Here is a 20,479-nt window from a genome sequence, read left to right on the forward strand (position 1 = left end):
ACTGCCAAAGCGAACTTGACAGTTTCCTAATTTATGAAGTCAACTTTCTGACAAAATTGCTGGTGGCGTTAATTAGTGCAGATCATCTAACGTTGATGGTGTGATATGCAGTCATTTGGAAGCTAGCCAAATGACCAGTGACGGATATTGGCTAGAGGTAACCCGTCTACTCCAAGTGCAAAGCAGACCAACAGGCTGCAAGCTAACATAAACACAAAAGCGGGGTTTGTTTGTTCCACATTTTAAAACCATCACCTGTTGCATTATAGAATGGAATCAAAGATATATTGAAGCATGATATAAGCATGTCTAAGCATGATATAAGCATGTCTGATTTCTCCCATCTGAAATATCAGTTGTCAAAGGGGACTAAAATGTTTTAACCACTTCTGGCTCTATTTCTATGAAAAGCTAGATGTCCTTCATATGCTTGAATCAAGTCATTGTATGACCACAGACTGCAGTAGTGGGGCGTAGAGTCTGGCAATTCTCTACTGAGACGGGCAGCAAAGAAGGTTCCAGAAACACATACCAGCGTCATTTGACTCGTCTAGTTGGAAGATAAAGTTACCTTTCATAAAGTGTTGTTTGCCTAGAATAATTTATTCCAAATACAGTGGGTTCCGTTTCTTTTAATTTCTGTCTTAATCTTAATGTGGGTAAGTACTGCTCTACATGACTCACAAAGTCAAGAGCTGTTTTGTGCCTTTGCTGATTTTCAAAAACATGTACATTTCATTGGGCAGGTAGATGTGTTTCAGAAATGTTCACCTAAAACGGGGTTCAGCTGGGGATGTGTTATGGAGGTGGAGCTGGTGACACCATATTGCTGCCCCGTTTGTTTGATCCTCACATATTTTTCCCGAGGAGCTGTGATCAAAATGTATGAGTAAACGAATAAATGGTTCAACCTGAAAGAAGCAGGTTTAGAGGGAAGAAGTGGAAAAAAATAATTATTCAGGGACCATGTTGTGGTTGAGATGTGTGATCGGGTTACTAGTTCCTAAGCTAAGTGGGAAACTGGATGTCAAATTCCTATTTTAATTCCTAATGTAGCCAAGTGTCGGGAGCTAGAACTCACAGACCTAAAAACTGTGTAGGCTAAGGGGAAGAGGTCAGATGAGATCTAGTGAATGTGGAAGTCCTAAGCATCCCAGTGACAAAAGCCAGGAGCCTGGAGGTGCGTGTGGGTAGAAGAACCCAAGGCTCGACTCCGCATCAGTGGAGAAACAGCCAGCAAGGAAGCTCAGCGAGGAGCACAGATGTAGCAGATGAGAAGCCAGGGCAGTGCGGCCCACCGAGGAGCAGAATGAGAAGCTAAAACCAAAAGAAGACTGGAGCGTAGACTTGGCAAGACAGAGCGCTTTGGAGAAGTTGACATAAAGCAGGTTTTCTGATGACAAGGAGCCTGCTTAAACAGGTTAAGGAAGGGAAAGGCAGCAAGTGTATACAAGTCTTCTGAGGATTTTTCCATCAGAGGAGGAGTGGGGGAGCAGCGAGCATATGGAGGAAGCTAAGAGGAGTTTTAAGTCGAAAGATGTCAACAGGCTCATGTGCTGAGGGAGGGCAGGGACTAAAGGGTGACTCCAGGAAGAAATTTTGTAAGTGAGGGAGAAGGGATTAGATGTAGAGCTTTGAGAACAGTGATTAATTCTAGGGAGACATAGGAGGAGGGACATCAGAGAGGCCTGAGAATGGGACAGATCATTTCTCTACCCTCAGTGAAAGCCATCAACTGAAGGAGCACAAAAGGGTCTTAACTCATTTTCTGTTGTTAATAACACAGTTTGCAGAAAGAGGGGTTTGTTTTGGTTCAGAGTTGGGGTTCGAGGTCATGAGGCAACATCTTCATAGTGACACATGATGTCGCTTATCAGGGGTGAATGTGAAGAATTCAGTCAACTGGCTCTGCCAAGGTAACTCATAAGTACATTCATTTCACATTCATTCTTTCATGAGGGCAGGATGTGAGGACCAAAGCTTCTACCTGACACCCCACATACACCCCTTCATGTTGTGTGTAGGGATTGTTCTAGTCTGCGTTTTAGGAGAACAAGCCAGAGGCTAAGTTCCTGATCTATTTGTTGTTTGCTTGGGTAAGACAGTAGATGATGCCCGGCCCTGCAGTCCCTTAGCCCCCTTCCTCTGAACAGTGCAAGAGAGTCAGCTGATGCCTTGGCCTCCTCGGTCTGACCCTGTCAGGGGGCTTCCCAAAAGCCTGAATAGAAAAGGTTAGACAAAAAGGGCCTTGGGATTCTTTCGTTGCTTCCTTTCAGCAAAAGTCTCTGATCTTCCCAACTTCCCTGACATGTCCGTCAACAGAAGTTCCTCTGGAGGTTGAGCATCTAAAATGTTCACAAGTGATTCTAGGAGCTACCAGCTTCTATGGTATGTATTTCATTCCCAGAAAATACCATTTGTCTGAGGTATTATGTTCAATGATAATCAGCATCCACTAGGCCCTTCTGTGCTAGCTAGGTTTATGTCAGCTTGACACAAGGTTGAGTCACCAAAGAGGAGGGAACCTCAGTTGAGAAAACATTTCTATAATGTCGGGCTGTAAGCAGACAAGCCTGTGGGGCATTTTCTTAATTAGTGATTGATGGGGGAGGGCCCAGCTCATTGTGAGTGGTGCCACCCATGGGCTGGTGGTCCAAGGTTTTCTAAGAAAGCAGTCTGAGCAAGGCACGTGGAGCAAGCCAGTAATTAGCATCCCTCCATGGCCTAGGTGTCAGCTTCTGCCTCTAGTCTCCTGCCCTGCAATGGTGAACAGTGGTGTGGAAGTGGAAGCCAAATAAACCCTTTCCTGCCCGGGTTGCTTTTGGTCATGCTGTTTCATCACAGCAATGGTAACCCTGACTAAGACAGCTTCTGTGTCACCTCAGGTTAGTGACACATGACTAACTCTGTGTCATCTCACGACATGTCCCAGGTGAGGGGGTGGTTTGAGAAAAAGGGAAGTGAACTGTGTCTGGTTTCACTATGAGCAGGACTTGTTTGAGTCCTTGAGCCCTATGGACAGGAGATCGGAAATCTGTCCCCTCATTAAACATCCTTTAATTTTAGGGGCTTCTCGGTAAGAAGGAGAAATAAAAACTGTAAATATTTACCCAGAGTTTCCTCTGAGAAAGTGCTGATTAGATTCCACACAACTATCCACAGAGCCATCTCCTTCCTTAAGGGTATTGTTTCCTGAATTCGTTTTCACTGCCCACTGCTTTGTAAACCTGGTGTGGCTTCATTGTAGAAAGAAAAATCCTTTGAGTGAAATTCTCTTTCATGTGCTCCTGTTGCTGGTGGGTGTATAAACAGAAAGAGAAAGAAAAACAAAAACAAAAACAATGACTTAGACCTGTGAAAGTTGACATTTGGTAACAGAAATGTGTCAAGACCTCCTCCTATTGAACAGCCCTTCCAAAATGAAAAGCACAGATAGAGTGTGGGAATGAGATGAAACGGCCCCAAGTGAAAGGGCTTGGAGGGTCATATCCACGAGCACAGTCTACATTAGTGTTGGGACAGAGCCACCCAAAACGCTGTTGAGATTGCAGTCGGCGTTTAAAGACAAGGCTGTGACCGAGCGTGTTTGAGATTGCGTTTGGGTATATGCATCCCTTATAACTTGTAGCGGTCTGTTTTTATTTTAAAGCTTAGATTTTTCCAAAGACAGTAGCCCAGGGCAGTGATAATGAAAGGACCCCATGTGTCCCGAGTGGCATTTGAAGGAACTCCCACAGAAGACTTAGAAAGAAAGCATACCAGCATGCTTGGTAACTCCTGAGTGTGGTGTATGTAGGTGTCGCTCTTGTGTCTTCCCTGGAGGAAAGACAGGTGTTTTCAGGCTACCACGAGACAGATTCGCCCCTGAGAAAACTCTATAATGGTGTGTGTAAGATGAGCGTGGTCGTCTGGGGGGTATTACCATTCCACTCTTTGGGAATGTTCAATCAGAGCCAACCATTTGCTGTTCGGTCCGGAGTAGAGATCGGCCCAGACAGCTCTCCAGACGCTCTTAAATATTTGGGGTAGGATTTCTTCTTGGAAGTGGAGCTTCCTTGTCATTGACTGCTGACTGGATTGAAGTAGGGAGATAAACAAAATGTGCTCTGTCTGGGGGAACTGGCTGCTCTGCCCCAGGGCATCCGTGCTATGTTACTTTCGGGGCTTGGAGATAAATTTATGAACAAAATATCATCAACTGCTTTAGCTGTTTGGTGAAGAAACTTCAGCTTCAAACTAGAGCGAGCCATCCTCATGCCCTATTTTTGTCTCAAGAAAGAAAAGGAAAACTCATTGAGCATAGGTGAAGGCCACAAGCCCCTGCTTCTGTCTTCTTTTCCCTTCTGAAATCTCTTCTTCCTGTAGGGAACAGTGAGAGGAACAGAAAGTGTAGAGATTGCTGCAGAGACTGTTAACCCTCAGAGGAACTGTTGCTGTGATCCAGGAGGCAGGCTGAGGTGGGCAGGGCCCGCTTACTTCGAAGCTTTGGATCCCAAATTTAGGACATAAGGCTTAAATGTGGTGTTTAAAGGTTTCAAAGCATAGTTTAGTGACTAACGTTAGGAAAATTCCCTTGCCTTCTCTCTTTATTCCGTGGTAGCTGTAGAATGACCAGCCCCGTACATAGATAAAAGAGTTGCAAAGCAGGAAGCAGCAAATGTTTGAAATCACTTCGGGAAACTCTAGAGTGGGCGTGCCGTGTGGGTTTTTTAATGGATCACTCATGCATTCGCATACAGACACTGAGTTACTTCGTATGCTTCAGCCTTATCCGTGGTGTTCCGGCCCCATGCCTGCTGGACTGTTCGCTCACCACACATAGCTAGCTGTTCTTGGTTCGGTTCCTGATGGCCCTATCAGACTGTTGGAGGAACTGTTGTTGAACGTGTTAGTGTAAATGGAAGGGGGAGCCCACAAAGGTAAAGGCGCCAGTGGTTTTAAGATTAAAGTTTCCTTGTGTTTCTCACACAAGACCTTGAGACCTTTGGCTACCAGTACAACCAAACAGGCAAAGGTTTGGCTAAGCCGTGTTCAGCATCGCATTCTTCGTGAAGGAGGCCTTGCTGGGTTAACTTCTTTCTACTTCAGAGGGTCAGGGTCTACAGCCTGTTTACTGGCACGTACCTGCGTCTGCCCCTGCCCAGCCCCGTGTACGTGACCTTGTGCATATCTTCTAACATTCATAAGGCCTCAAGCACAAACAATCGATTAGCACCTTCTCACAAACTGTTTGTGGTCCTTCTGCCTTGGTGGGAGAGTTTTCAGAGGCCAGAATAGAAAGTTTGGATTTATAATACTCAGGCATTTAGAGTTCTAACTGGAGACACCGTAGCGTGGGAACCAACACACAACAGCTCTTTCTCTCCTCCTTTTTCTGCCGTTCCCACACTCAGCTGTCCTGCACGCAGGAGAACTTCCAGACCACACGCCCAGTGTACCTATCACCCATGGCAGCTGCCCCGGCTGTTTGCTTGCCCTTCAGATTGGTATACCTAGGAGCAAGGTAGAACTCAGAGGAAAGGCATTCACGGACCTTTGAGTCTTTCTTGGGATCCCTTGGGCGAAAATTCTGGGACACTGGAGGTAGAGAGGAATCAAGAATTCATGTAGGGCAAGAGTGAAAGGGCTTTCTGGTCTGGGTGAAGCAGAGCGAGCCCCTCTTGCCTGGGCAGAAGGGCCTGACTGCCTGACATTTGTTTGGAACTTCTCTTTCTTCAGGACAGTACTTATATCACATTAGCCTTGACTTGTAAGACCGGAGTGAGTTTACCCACCCCAAAAGGACACCTTGCCCTCAGATAGGTATCAGTGCAATCTCAAAACAGTGTGCAGAATTGTGACTTTAAAAAGAAATGATATCAGAGGACCTTTGAGACCTGAGAATTTCGTAGGTGCTGATGAAGGATCTATATGCTATGCCCTCTTTGCTGCCTTCCCACGGAAGTGACGGACCAGGTCACTTAGCCCATCAGCCCATTGCTATTTAGAAAGGTGGAAACTAATTAATGCCTGTGTTGGTTAATAGTTAGTTCATCTGGATTCTTTCAGGACAGAAATTCAGATCCAGACGTGAAGAGCAAACACACTTGGCCGTCGGATGCCCTGCCGGTAGAAGTTCGTTTAACCCTCCAAGAGCTTTGAAAATAATATTACCAAGAAACACAATTCAGATTTCCCCCAAGTTGACAGAAAAGCATGAAATCTGTTTCTAGCAGATGTTCCCTCTGATCCCCAAATGTAAACATGTTTGCAAGACGGTAGTGAGACAACCTGTTTACACAATGAACTACTGAAAAAAAAGCAAACGAGAAAAGCATCGCCCCGAGCAGTCATTGTGATCAAAGAGCCGACGATTATTAGGGTGTAAAGGGAACTGATGAGTCAAACTGGCACCACCGCGGTCTCCAGATTTCACTTTCGTAACAGACTTTCTTTTCAGGAATATTCTTCATTTACACGCAAATCCGATGTTCTTTCTAAAATGTTTTTCGATTTTGGTCAAACCGAAATTCTAGGATCCCTTCAAAAGATGAGTCTGATGCCCAGATTATACTCAGATGAGCATCCTCTGGCCGCTTCTTGGCATGGATCGCGCACGTGCGGGGACTTACTCCTGGGATCTTGTGCCTCAGGGGAGAGATGGTCTCCCAAGTGCAGCGTGTGGCTCGGGCTGCTCCTACCCATCCCCAATTAGTCAGAGACAGAGCAGAGCTCTCAGGCGGCCTGTGGTGGAAAATAACTCTCTGAATCAATCAAAGTGTGGTATTTTGATCTTTCATATGCCTGGGTATTCTGGGCAGCTGCACTCTCCAGTCAGTGACTCACAGATCAGAGATGTAAAGCAGCTCTGAGTGATGGCTGGCTGGATGCTCTCATATGAAACAGTTCCCATCCGTACCAAGTGTGGCAGCTTTTGTGAAAACAACCACGATTGCCCCTGAAATAAGGCACCTTGGGACAGAGTCCCAGGTTGTTGGGGAGGAGCGCAGCTCAGCAGAGATCAGTGAAGGGTGCAGTTTCTCTTGGAGGAAAACTGAAATTCTTTTACTTTGAGAATGGTAAGGCCAGACTCTGTGGTCCCTCGCCTCTTTGTGCGCCTGTAAATAGACAGGGGGGCTGTGATGTCAGCTCTTTATGACATGGTCCTATGCAAGAGACTTGAGAGTACAGCGCTTACCTTCTAGTCTATCTATAGGTTGTCAGTAGAGAGGAGTGTTGGCTGCTCTATACCCAGAGCAGGGGCACCACCCTCTGAGGGGGGAAAACGCAGTGTGAGCTCTTGGTATTTATAGTGCAGTTGGATTATTGTAATAAGCTTTTCTTGTGCTTTAGAATATTAAAAGTTCCCTAAGACTCCAACCCACCCTCAAAATTGTACATGCAAAAACCCTATTTGAATGAATAACCAAGATCAGCAAGTTCATATGGTTAAACCCAACATAAGCCAGAGGAATGCTCTTAAGATCAACATGTCTACACAAGGCTACAAAGCCATCCCTGGGACCCACAGTTGGAAGGAGAGAACCAGCTCCTGCAAGATGTCCTTAGGTCTCCACATACATACAGACACATGTCTGTCCACAAGCATGCACATTCAACACAGAATAATTGAAAAAGTTAACATGCAAACATTAATTTCACTTTTATATATTAACCATGAGATACTAAAAATGAAATGAAGAAATATCCATTTAAAATAGCATAAAAATAATAAAATCCTTAGGAACAAGTTTTAAAAGTAAAGACAAGTATCCTTAATCCCAGCACTTGGGAGGCAGAGGCAGGTAGACCTCAAGTTTGAATCTACATTAGGGACTCTCAGACTTGAGAAATATAGTGAGACCCTATCCCCCCAAAAAAGAAAAGGAAAATATAAAGGAAAGAATACAACATTTGAGGTCCAAAAACTATAGAACAGTATGGAAATCATGAAAACTTAAATAAATGAAAAGACATCAAATATTCATAAATCAGAGGACACACTAAGATAATAATACTACAAAAACTGTACATATTCAAAGCAATCACCATCAAGATTCCAGTTGGCTATTTTTGCAGGAATTGCCAGTCTGGTTTTAGAATTCATATGGCGATGCAAGGGGCCCAGAATAAATCAATCTTAAAGAACAAAGTTGGAGGACTGACACTTCCTTATTTTAGGACACATTTCAGAACCACTTCAACAGACAGCATAGTACTCTACCTTATACCACACACAATGGTGAACTCAGTACAGCCAAACATAGAAACTCCAGAACTCCTAGAAGAAAACAGAATATCTGGACAGGGTATGTAGGTAGAGAAAGGATGCTCTCAAGGTAAAGGGCAGGTACATAGCAAGTTCTAGGTCAGTCAGGGCATGAAATACCATCTCCAACGCCACAGAAGACAAAGAAAGTTAAAAAGAAAAACAGGTAAGAGGGACTATATAAAAATTTAAAGACCATTACAAAAGTTAAAAAGAGAAGCACAATGAATGAGATAAAATATGTGCAAGTGGCATATCTAACAAAGGTTTAATATCTAGGGTATATAAATAATTTTATAATACAACATTCTTAAAGCAAATAACTCAATAACAACCAAAGAATTTTAAAATTCTCCAGAAAATACTCACAATTCCAACACATACATGACAAGACACTCTACATCACTAGTCATTAGGAAAATATAGGTTATAATCACGATGAGGTGTCATTTTACCCCCAGAGAAATGAGTAGTCTAAAAGACCACCACAGTGCCTGTGGAGGTGTGGAGACTTTACTGAGGGGTTATAAAACAGTACTACCATGGAAAACCATTTTGAAGTTTCTCAGAATGTTACAGAATCAGCATGTGTCCCAGTACACTGATCAAGGCTCTCCAGAGAAAAAGGGGGGGAGGGGGGGTGTATGCATGCATATGTTAGAAAGACTAGAGAATAAATGTGCTTTGAGGAACTGGCTCACATGATTATCGTAGAGGGAAATGTTATCACCTCAACAGGATCTGGGATCATTTGTGAGACAAGCCTGTGGGTATACCTGTGGGATTGTATAGATTAGGTCAGCTTCTGGCCAGGCATGTGAAGGATTGTCATGATAGGATAATCGATGTGGGAAGACACGCCAAGTATGGACTGACTCATTCCCTAGGCTTGGTGTCCTGGACTGCATAAGGACCAGGGATGGGGAGGAAGTAATCTGCGTGCCCACAGTCACCATTCTGCTTCCTGACTGCAGATGTGGTGTGGGTAGCTGCTGCAGGTCGGACTCACCTACCATGACAGACTGGATCCTTGAACTGTGAACCTTTGAGCCTCATGTTACTTTTGTAGGAAGATTTTTATCAAAGCCACAAAAAAGTAGTCAGAAAAGTAGGACAATATAGAAGCTAACAAGTTTAAACTCTGTTTAGAATCTAAAGACAGTCTGAATCTATACACAGTCTGCTGTCCCTCTTCCTCAGAAAGGTGAGCTGTTCTCCTTTAAGGCCTTCAGCTGACTGAATGAATCCCATGTGTACTCTAGGCAGTGATATTCTCTACTTACAGACTATATTAATAAATGCTAAGGTCCTCTGAAGAACATGTTCTCACCATCTCAGGATACATTCACCCTATACCTTGTGGCTTAACAACTTAACATAACAAAGTAGCCATTGCCCTCGGTAAAGCTACTCCCAGACATACAGCCAGAGAATTTGAAACAGGTGTCTAAATATGACTCTCACAGTAGCAGTATTCACGTAGGCAAAAAGTAGAAAGAGCACAAATGTTCATTGATTGATAATATTCACATAGGCAAAACATGGAAACAGCACAAATATCCATTGATTGATAAGTATGTAAATGGTGTATTGCATGCATTCTGTTAGCTTTCAGTCACTGTGCCAAATCCTTAGAAAAACAACTAAAAGGAAAGAGATTTGTCCGGGCCCACAGTGTCAGAAGTTTCTGCCCATGGTCACTTGTTTCTGGGCCTTTGGTTGGACAGAATGTTGTGGTGGAAAGACATTGTGGAAGAAAGAGAAAAGGGTCATGAATGGTTCTGGTGATCTGTTTCCACCTCCTACAGTTCAAGTGATCCTGGCTATAAACCCACCCATGGGTCCATGCACTGATAAGGTTAGAACCTTCATGATCTGAAGGCAACTTCTGAAGGCAACTGCAGTGAAGAGCAACCCTTCAGCCTGTGAGCTTTGGGAGACGATCTAGTCTAAACTATAAAACACTATTGTAGGTACTTTTCTGTTTCTTTGATAAGATACCATGACCAAGGCAATTTATAGAAGTTCACTTGGACTTAAGTTTCTGAAGGCTTAAAAGTCTATCATGGTGAGGAAGCCCGGAAGCAAGCCATAGACATGGCAGCTGAAGTGGGAAGCTGAATGCTCACATCTTGACCAGCAAGCATAAAGCTAAGAGTGTAAATTAGAAATAGCTCACCTCCAGTGGCATTCCCCTCCAAAAGGCTATACTTTCTAAGCCTCTGAAAATAGCACCAGCAACTGAGATCAAGTATTCAAAAGCTATGGGGGACATTTCTAGTTTAAATGGGAATTTGATATACTGTCACACCTGCATTCAGCAGATTATCATTTAGTTATTAAAGGTAATGAAGGATTGTTGCATGCTGCATCCTAAGTGAACTTTGAAAGCACCATGATAAGTAAGAGTAAACTAAGCATAAAATGCTATATAGCATACGGTCCCATTTATATGAAATATGTAGGAGAGGTAAGTATGTAGGGACAGAAACTAGCCTACTGGTTACCAAAGGCTGGGACAGGAGGATGAAAAGATAACTTATGGCTATAGAGTTTCTTTTGTGTGTAATAAATATTAGATATCTGATGTTAAATGGTAGTGAGGATTGCATACTCTACATATGCTAAAAACCACAGGATCATATATGCCAGAGTTGTAAATTTCACAGCATATGACATGTGTCTCAATAAACCTGTTAAAACACTACTGAAAACGAGACATAACTAGCCTTGGCTTCCAAAGTAGTAGAACTCATTTATAAAAGGCACCAAGACTCCTCTGTGGAGAATTAGAAAGCAAAGAAATGGGCACCACTATTAACTGGCTGCCTCTGACCCAAGAAGGTATAGGAATGTCTGTAAGTTAGGCTCGCTCCCTCGCATCTGTTCACCTCCAGAAACTTAGCTGTCGTTGTGTCAGCACGCCATTTGGCTAACTGGTCTCCCAATTGACCAATTCTCTATCTGCTTCACCACCTTGCTTTGTGAGCAAAACCCCTGGCATGGACCAAAGAGAGATAGCCACATTTGATGGTCAGAGTGAGCATATGGCTTTCTTCCAAGAAACATATGAAAGACTAAATGATATTTTTTTAGAGCAGAAAACGTAAAAATTGAATTCAAAGGGAGAGGTTGTTACTGTTGTTTTTGTTTTTTAATTTGGTTTAAGTTTTTCAGGGTTGTGAGTGGTGGAAAGAATCAGCAAAAATAATGACAGGATATTCAGTGGAATCCAAGATGACTGTAACACCTAGAGCAGAGCCTACAGAACATCAAGTAGACCAGATGACTGTAACACCTAGAGGAGATCCTACAGAACATCAGGTAGACCAGATGACTGTAGCACCTAGAGCAGAGCCTACAGAACATCAGGTAGACCAATGCACAGACTGACCAGAGGAATGGGTATTCCCAACACTGTCAGCTAACTTGGTGCAGCCATGTTAAGAATATGCTTGGCCAAAAGCCAGGTGGTGAAGTCCCTAAAGCCAAGTCAGTACAGAGGCAAATGACAGGGGAGGAAATCACCCTGAGATGCCCAGGGCCTTAGGTCCAGTGCAGAGCCTGGGAACAACATGAACTCTTGTTCTTTTACAGGAGATTTTAATCTGGAATTCACAAATGCATAGAGGAACCCGAATAGACTTGAAAGGGTCCTTGAATGTTGATTATCACATGGACTGGTTTTGTGTGTGTTGATTTTTTTCAGAGGAAGTAGCTGTCGGGTTGTAAAAGGACCTGTGATAGCAGAAATGTTAATCAGTATCTAGAGTGCCAGGCTAATTTCTGGCTGTGCTATACATTGCACTAAGTAGTCTGGCGCTCCCAAGTTTTGGCCTAAAAATGAATTCTTAGTGCATGATCTCACTGCCTTCGGGGCAGTTTGATTCTGCCCTGGCATTTGATAGGACTTGTAAGGGGATTAGGAAAGGCAGGATGTTGGTACATTTGAGGTCATTAAACCAAGAAAGGAAGAAAAATATATTGTGGAGTTGAACTAAATGCTGAATGGCTAAGGATGTTCTTTATGGTCTTTGTCAACACATCGAAACGCTGCTTAGAAACAAATGAGTAACAAACCAGCTCCATCTAGATGCAGCATGTTGGGAAAACAAGTCATCTTTCCAAGAAATGCTCCTTCATTCATTCTTTGGTAGTGGAGACCTGAAAGTCTGGGATGTTCTTGATGCTTGTGTATGTGATTATAACCAGTACATGACCTAGAAAAAATCCAATGTTCCTTTTCCACATGGGGACCAGAGTGCCTACAGCTATGGTATAGATATGGAAAAACAATGAAGGGTGTGTCCTGGAGTCCGTGATCTACAGAAAGGAGTTTATATAAAATGCAGCCCAGCCCTCAAAGTGCCTTTCCCTTCACACTCCTGCTTAAAGTCTTATTTTTGGTCTTGATCATTGCAAAAATATTAATTCCCTTTCATTACATCAGATGGACAGTGGTGATGGCTGTTCAATCGAAAATGTACTATGACCACTAAAGTGCTGATCAAAAATGGTGAAAATAGTAAATTATAAACTATAGATACTTTATTATAACAAAACATAGATAGGATAGTACAAAGTGAAGGGCCATTTACCTTAGGTGAAACAAATGCTGTACTTGAGAACTACGCATTCAGAATCTTGTCAGTAACCAATCTAGCCCAGAGAGATCCTGAGGCCCACAAGCCAGGAAAGAATAGAACCAAGACAGATCAGTTTCTGCATCAATAGGAATAATGAGCTAGGTAAGAAATCACAATGGATAAAATAGAGGAAATGAGGAATAGATTAATGTGAGATATAGTGTGACAATAGAATTCACAGCCTGTACTGAGGGCCTAGCCATTAGTGAGGAGCAAACATGATTCATGGGTTTTCTGCTGGAGCAGTTAGATCCATGGTAACATCTTCTGTTGACATGCCACCCCACACCTCCCTTAGATGCCCCTGGACACACTTGTCTTTGAGGCTCTTGGCAAGACTTCTTGCATCCTTCTCTCTCTTCAGCTGCCATCTTTGTGTGGACCCCAGCAGCTCCTCAGAGGGTCAGCTCAGAAACACATCGACTTCTGAGTGTGGGATCAGCACCTACACCTGTGTAGCCTGGATGGCCCAAAGCAAGTCAATCTGCAGGTGAGGCTAAGAGGCTGAGGCTGTGAAGAAAGTGTCAGAACTTGGCAGGGTTTGTTGGCTTCTAGAAAAAAGATGGCAAAGATCCTAGAAATTGGAAATCTTAGGAGGCAGAAAGGAGGTAGAAAGTCTGCAACTTGACTGAATACTGAAGCTAGGGGAAAGAGTTAAGACTTTGATGTTGATGTATATCCAAGATACAAGAAGAAGCATTCTTCACTAAGTTGACAGAAGCCCCTAAGTGGTATGCCTACTTACAGCCCACAGCGAACTTGAGCTCTGGTTATGTGATATGTTATCCTTGAAGTCATATGGACACTAATACCCCATTGCCGTTTGAGATCCGAGTCTGTGGATGTTTTCTGAGTGGGTGTTGCTGGGGCTGATGATCCTCTTCAGAGACTGGATCTCAGGATGAGATTGCTATTGTGGGTTTTCCCTGTGTTATCCAGAAGCCATGGGCCATATGCTCACAGAGACTCCTAGAGGGAACTCTGACAGGGTGATGATAGTGCTTTCTCAAAAGAAACAACAGAAGGGGAGGGGGAGGGGAAACACACCTATAAGTTGTAATGTGCTTCACAACACACACGCTCTAACAAACTCAGTAGTCGGTTTGTATAGTCTGCTACAGCACCTGCCGCTTTGCTGCTTTACCGAGAGAACAGAAAAAGTGAACGTCCTTCCTTTGAGGGGTGGATCATACTGATAGTGGAGATTGGTGTTGTATAGGAAAGGGGTGGCGAGCCTGTTTCTGTGGGCGAGCCTGGGTAGTCACTTTGTCCAGCAGTGTGACCTTAGGTAAGGCACTCTGAGTATCTCAGCCAAGCTTATTTTGTCCTCCAGACGGGCTGACAGCACTATAAAATCCCGAGTTTAGTCCCTAACAGAAGTTTTCAGGTAGGGAAATCACAGTGGTGATGCAGAGGCTTGCGCCCACAAACCGGTGCCTTCCACAGAGGCCATGGAAGTCTAGAAATGAGTTCAGGTTAGCTAGCTGTCACACATTTCTTTTTGATTGTTTCCTTTTTTCTTACAACTCTCTTTTCCAAGTCACTTAGAGACAAATAGTTGAGGTTGCAGCCTCTTTTGTGACGGGGTGGATGCGTCTGGATTTCGCTGTATCTGGGAACATAAACACAACCCTTGGTTGTTAACCAGTGTGAATTCAGGCTCAGCAAGAGATGGACCAATGGTCTGAGTACCGTAGCCCAGCAACTGCTTCCCAGCTGCAGTTCCACAGACTAGGTCCCAGCACCACAGTCTCCCTGGGGGTATGTGCCTGTGCGTGTGTAACTGTAGTGTCCCCCTCCCTCTGTGTGTGTGTGTGTGTGTGTGTGTGTGTGTGTGTGTGTGTGTGTGTGTGTTTGCAGCACAGGGCACATTTCTTTGCATTGCTTTCCCAGGGCAGCAGAAGACACGAAAGCCCCAAGATCTTAAGTGGATGTCTGAATTTTGTTTGAAAGATAACTTTTAAATTTATATTTACAGATTCCAAAATTTAATGACAGGTTAACCCATTACTGTTTAAAGCTTTTCTGGCTATAAAATGGTGGCCCCATTGAGTCCTTCTTGGTATGAGCAAGAACTTTAGAAGCACTCCAAACCTGTTTGTCAGTGAACGAATGTTTTGGCAGACAATTTCATCATCTGGGACCCACAGAGCATTTGAAGTTGGCCTTGCTTATCAGAAATTACCCTCTACATGTAATTTTTATTTTTGGAATTAAGCTTTGAACTTTGTTTTCTGACCACTGTCCATTCTCTGGGCGCTTAATGCAGAAGTGGGAAATGCCCCTGTGTAAATGGGGATGAGTCTCAGTTTAGCCCTAAAAACCAGTAAGCTGATTTTTGGAGAGAAGTGGTATCCTGAAACTAGAAAACTCACCTGACATTTTCATGTAGCATCTCTGCCAAGAAAATTCCTGCTGCATTATGAAGTGTGTCTTCTACCTCATGAGTTAGCATTGATAAAGGAGAGAGAGAGGTTGGGGATTTAGCTCAGTGGTAGAGCACTTGCCTAGCAAGCTCGAGGCCCTGGGTTCAGTCCTCAGCTCTGGGGGGAAAAAAGATAAAGGAGAGAGAATCCCAAAGCCAGGGTGCCAAATTGTGCAGTGGTTAGCCACCGTGCATTCAGGCTTAGCATGGACATGGGCCGATGTTCTGAATACTTCGTTTTCTGTTCTTTGTGTTACCCTGTATCCTGGGAGGGCAGGAAGAAGCAATTAGGGGAGGAAATTAACCTCAGGAAGACACCAGAGGAGCAGAGACAAGCACGGAACTACCTTACTGCTTTGAAGAAGTGATTCTGCTTGTATGAGATCTATGTATGGGTGAAAAAGCCTTCCCCGTCTCCTGGGGAAGGTAGCTTATCACATCCTATTAGGTCCACTAAGACCATCTCAGCGCAAGGTTAAGCTGCTGGGGATAAAGAACACAATCAGCCTTGCCTATACAACTTTCCAGAAAACCAAATTGTTTCCCAGATAATTGGTACAAATGTTCCCATGCCCACTGTTTACAGCTGGAGACCCTCTTGAACATTTTTATGACTGTTCATGTAATTAAATACCATCTAGTTTTCCTACCTTCAAAACGCAGGTCTTGCCAACTCTTTCTTTTAAGTAAATTTAAGCTTACGCAAGAGGGCATTATAGACAGATAATTGTCCACATTTACAGTATGCTACTTTATTTGGAAATGAATGAATAGAAACCATTCACATATCTACTTCTGCGCTTCCCCCGGCTTCTCTTAACAGTAAAGATGAAGAAATGGAAGAGCAATGCTCTCAGGCTTTGTGTGGCTGGACCACGACACATCGCCCACCTTTTCCTAAGAACTGTCCAGTGAGCCTTTCTGTGTGAAGTCTGCAGGAAGCAATCTAGTTAGAAAATGCCATAGAGACAGGAAGCGTTTGGGCTTCTCTTACACACATTGCTTCTGAGAGGTCAGAGCAGCTCCGACAGCTTGCTGTTTGAGTGGAGATGTTATGTGCTGCCCTGCCGGTCACTGGGCCTGAAGGACCTCCAGAAAAGCAGTGTGCTGTGGTTGCAGGGCCCACTGTCCACATGTAGCTATTGAGATTCAACTTAATTTATAATCAATTGCTCATCCTTAGCAGGTAGACAGACTCCAGGTACTGGGTCACCACACTGAGGCTGCCATGCCGTGCAAATGCTAAGGTCTCCATAGAGACCTGAAGTAGTGGCCCCGGGACATTTAGGAACATCCCTTGTGACCATAGCACATAGTTAACACAAAAAGCCTATTGACATGCCTGCTTGACACTGGTAATCAAATGGGGATCAGATTGTCGGCAAGACACCATTCAGAACATGAATTTGTTCGGCTGTAACAGTTGTTGAAGTACTAAAGCACCAGCTTTACCCAAGACTCTGTGCTCTAAGCTGTCCGCTGTCTTCTGAGGCTTTGGAAACACTGGCTGTTTCCCTCAGGTTCCCTTCTTCAGTTGAAGTAAAATAGGAAGCTAGTGTCTGTCCCACCCTGGAGGGTAACAGTGCCCTCAGGACTGTTGCTCCTACACCGAGGGCCTCAGATTGGTGGTTGGTGCTTTTGGTGTCATGATGCCTTGACTTTGGGGAGAGGACACTTTCTAAGGGTCATTCTGTAGGTCACATACCATTGTTATGGCCATGTCCCAAATGGCACAGCTCTCAGCCTAAACAAGACCTCAGACATCATCTCATGGCCCAGAGATTCACTCAGCTAGTCTGTGGCCAACTGAGAAATACAACACGTAATCTGGTATTTATTTATTCACTCGTTAATCCGCTGCCTCTTTCTGTGTCTTTTCTTCACTATAAAATGGGGATTATTTGCCTTAATGCCTGGCAGCATTGTTAATAAAAATCAAGATGACTTTTAATGTTAAATGCATGTCTTATAATTAGAAAAACAAAGAAATTCCACTTATTTTCATATACATATATATTTTTTCCACCTCATTTAATCCTAAGAAGAACCTGTGTGAAGAATTAGGTTCAGAGGCCGAGCAGCTTTCTCACGTAACGAAGCCACTGTGACAAAGAAGGCTATGTCTCTCCGAACTCAGGAACAATAAACTCTTGTAAATGTACGGTAATACGACCATGTGGCACTGCTAGTTTGGGGCCTGTGGCATTTTGCAGTTCAGGAGTTAGCGATACTGAAACTTATTGCTTTGCTCAAGTGGCGCAATTTTTTTTTACACTTTGATAATCTGCCAGTAGCACAGACTTTGGTTCAGCATGGGCGGCTTTGAAGTATATTTTTAAAATGAGAGAATCCAGATTTGTAATTAGCTTTGCAAATGCTAGTTGTACAGTTTCAGCATCCGAAGAGCTTCTGCTAAGTGTTCCTGTTACTAGTGGCAATTTTTTTATTCCCTCTCTGTCCCCCAAGCAATTAGGAGAAACAGAGTCTGCTCTTTGAAGAACACTTCCTCACCTCTTCACTTCTATGCCCTGTAAACTCGTGAACTCACAGAATTAACTACATGCATGATCATGACAAAGGACAAACCTTTATAAACCATTCTACCTACTGGGGCTCCTAATTATCAGGACAATGCTCCCCGAATTATAATGAAGTCTCAGTGAACAAATACTCCACTTCTTGATGCATCTTTGATCTTTGGTCCTTTTTTTTTTTTTTTTTTTTTTTTTTTTTTTTTTTTTTTTTAACCACTGTGATAGGACAACCCAGACTTTTATGTAAGATTGCTGGAAGAGATGAATTTAGTTCAGTCCCAAAATAAAACCGAAGGTATTCACACCCTGTTTCCTTATATCTTAGCTATGTTATTGTATGTGCTGAACTCAGAAGCTGAGTTTATAGAAAAGAATAGAGTTGTTCCATTCCAGGAACATTGGGATAGGGAGAGATGGTCCTCCCCAGGGAGGAGCACACCAATTGGTTTCCAAGTCTCAAATGGACATCCTTGAAAACATACATACAGGTATCATTAGATGGACAAAATGGGTTATATTTAGGAATGGAGATACACACACACACACACACACACACACACACACACACACACAGTGACATTTAGTGAAAAAAGAGACCATGAATTTGAAAGAGATTTTGGAGGTGTATTTGGAAGGCTTTTGAGGAAGGAAAGAGAAGGAAGAAATTCTGCAATTATAATCTCAATTTTTTTAAAATAATTTTTTAGGGAAAAAAACACTAGCTATGCAGCCAAAGGACCCAGGTTCAGTTTCCAGCACCTACTTGGTGTCTCACAACTATCTGTAACTCCGGTCTCTGGATGTGACACCATATTTTGGCTTACACAGGCACTACACACAGAAGGGCTACACACATATGGTGATTTGATATGCATTAAGGGAAACTCTCAAACACATAAAAATATATAAAATCTCAAAAAACAAAACCTAAAGTAAACCTTATGAGGGCATCCTTGAAGTTTACATCACCAACCTAGTCGTTATCTTTCTCAGGTCCCAAGAAATGGTCAGAAAGTGGGGCAGCCTGACACTCAGGTTACTCTTGGTGTCACTTTCAGGGACAATGAATGAAAACAACTGGCAAGTCCTCATCTGAGAGAAATAAAGAGTTTCTATGAAATATAATACTACGGAGAAATTCAAAAGTGTGTTTGTGATAGCAATAGCAACATTGGGACATGTTCACGCTCATGTAACTCACATTTTATTTTATAATTAAATAAAATTTCTGTGTTTGTATATCAAAGGAATACTGGTCCACAATCCAATTTTAAATCCAACCAGAAGCTTGTTTGATTTGATAGCGAACAATTTTGGGGCATCACTGTCTGTAAGAGTTTACAAGTTAATGTAGAACCTCTACTAGTTAAGACCACCACGTGGGCTGCTACACTGGGCCACCTTCTGAGGTAGAATAGGAGGTAATCAGGATGATTGATCATAGCCACCTCCAAGCTATTTGGGTTCGAAAGCACACCTAAAAAGGGCATCTCATCTGCAGGAAACACCTGGAGAGAAAGTCTTCTGCCTGATAGAGCCTAGATATTGGTACCTAGTGGAGGTTGTCTTTCTCTGTTCATGTAGTTAGGTGGAGAGGAACACCAGAACCACCGTAGAGGACTGTCTTGTTCTCACAGACGTGTAGAGGTTGTGAGGCAGCAGACAGGAGCATTACCATGTGCAACACTTAACTCTGCTAATGGGCTTTTCCTTCCGGTCTAGGTGGACACTCACTGATCTATCACAAGATTGCCTCACCGAGTTTTGGGGTCCATGTCTGAATGGATTGCTGTAGCCTTCTTATCTCTTCCTCTGCCCAGTTCCCAGCATCCTAAGACTCGAAGCCAGGACAGGACCTGGGGAAATTATATGTAAGTTTTTACCAAGATTTCTTTTCTTTAACCAAACAAAATATGAGGTGATAATACCAATAATCCAAGCTCACAAAAGTTAACTTTCTTTTAAGAAAGCTTCATGAGAAATGTTAATGAGGCAAGAAACAAGAGCTGGAATCCCAGTATTAGTACCTCCTTAGCGCGGTGGTTCTTACACATTAGCCTGCATCAGACTCACGCAGGCAGGTTTGAGCCAGTAGATCTTTGTGCCAGCCAGCAATCTGCTTCACTAAGTTTCCAAGTGACGCTGAAGTCATTGCTCCAAGGCCCTCACGTTGAGAATCACCACTTACACAAATGCGTTAGAGGAGCGAATGGCAAAGGCAGGAAACCACATGCTTTAATATTGACTGCATTAAAGAGGTAGAACCTGTACTTACCACACTGACACATACCCTCAGAAACAGCTCCAGGGTCTTCGTGGCAGCTTCAACTCAGAAGTTCAGCCATTCTTTGCTTGGTCTTCAGAAGGTCAGAATGATGGTGCTGCTGTGAGCTTGAAGACGCCTTGACAGGTGTGCACGCCACGTTTGACGTCCAAGGGGGAATCTGTTAACCCTTCTCACAGTGAACCTTCACAGGGGCATCTCTCCCTGGTACACCGAAATATAACTTCATTTACAAAAGACACATCAGAGAGGTACGCCTCTAGTAAATAATCGGTGAGCAAGGCCTAGTTTTTATGGGTTGCCAGGGCTTCAGTCCTGCTTAATTTTGAGGTCTGCTCGTTA

The sequence above is a fragment of the Micromys minutus genome (assembly GCF_963924665.1).
Source record: "Micromys minutus genome assembly, chromosome: 26".
Taxonomy (NCBI): domain Eukaryota; kingdom Metazoa; phylum Chordata; class Mammalia; order Rodentia; family Muridae; genus Micromys; species Micromys minutus.